The 1,203-nt window shown below is 42.4% G+C and overlaps 1 non-coding gene across 1 annotated transcript; it reads right to left on the reverse strand.

Moving 5' to 3' along the window:
- Positions 1–340: 340 nt before the first annotated feature.
- trnaf-gaa (transfer RNA phenylalanine (anticodon GAA)) lies at positions 341–413 on the reverse strand. Its single transcript has one exon. It is a non-coding gene; the product is annotated as a tRNA-Phe (tRNA).
- Positions 414–1,203: the final 790 nt, after the last annotated feature.

Raw genomic sequence — 1,203 nt, forward strand, 5'->3', positions numbered from 1 at the left:
TGAACCCATCAGAATTTGAAACGTTTCTATGAGGTCCCCTCTCATTCTCCTGAACTCCAGTGAATACAAGCCCAGTTAATCCAGTCTTTCTTGATAGGTCAGTCCCGCCATCCCGAGAATCATTCTGGTGAACCTTCACTGCACTCCCTCAATAGCAAAAATGTCCTTCCTCAAGTTAGGAGATCAAAACTGTACACAATACTCCAGGTGTGGCCTCACCAAGGCCCTGCACAAATGTAGCAACACATCCCTGCCCCTGTACTCAAATCCCCTCGCGATTAAGGCCAACATGCCATTTGCTTTCTTAAATGCCTGCTCTACCTGCATGCCAAAAAACATCTGCCGAAACCCAGGATTGAACAAGGGACCTTTAGATTTTCAGTCTAACGCTCTTCCAACTGTGCTATTTCGGCTGGCATTTCGGTTCGTAGAGAGGTGCAGCTGAGTCCATAATCAGATCAGCCATGATAGTAAATTGCAGAGCAGGATCGAGGGACCAGGTGGCCGACTCCTGCTCCTGTTGCTTATGTTATTTTGTTTTTATTACACTTGGCACTATCTTTGTTGAAATTACACTAAACCTTGTCGTTGTTTAATTACATTAGGCCCTGTCTCTGTTTATATTACACTTGGCCCTGTCTTGGTTTATATTACACTAGATCTTGTCTCTGTTTATAATACACTAGGCCCTGTCTCTGTTTATATTACACGAGATCTTGTCTCTGTTTAAATTACACTAGACCCTGTCTCTGTTTATATTTACTAGGCCCTGTCTCTCTTTATATTACACGAGGCCCTGTCTCTGTTTATGTTATGCTGGACCCTGTCTCCATTTATATTCCACTAGGCCCTGTCTCTGTTTAGGATACACTAGACCCTGTCTCCCTCGATTTTACACTAGGCCCTGTCTGCCTTTATGTTAAACTGGGCCATGTATCTTTTGACTTTAAAACACAATGTCTGTTTGTGTCAACCGGGGCTCAGTATTTCTCACTTTTGCCTTAGTCTCAGATAGTTTTGGGATAAACTCCCACTCCGTGATTATATCTCTATTTATTGTACAACAGACATGGTTGTCAGTTATTTCTGCATTCGACCATGCGTCTGTAAGGTAGACAGAAGATATACAGACGGTGGATAGATATTAATATAAATAAAGATATATATGCGTGAGGTTGGGAGGATGCAATACTTTTTTCGTTG

Source organism: Pristiophorus japonicus, chromosome 23 (assembly GCF_044704955.1).
Source record: "Pristiophorus japonicus isolate sPriJap1 chromosome 23, sPriJap1.hap1, whole genome shotgun sequence".
Lineage (NCBI taxonomy): Eukaryota > Metazoa > Chordata > Chondrichthyes > Pristiophoridae > Pristiophorus > Pristiophorus japonicus.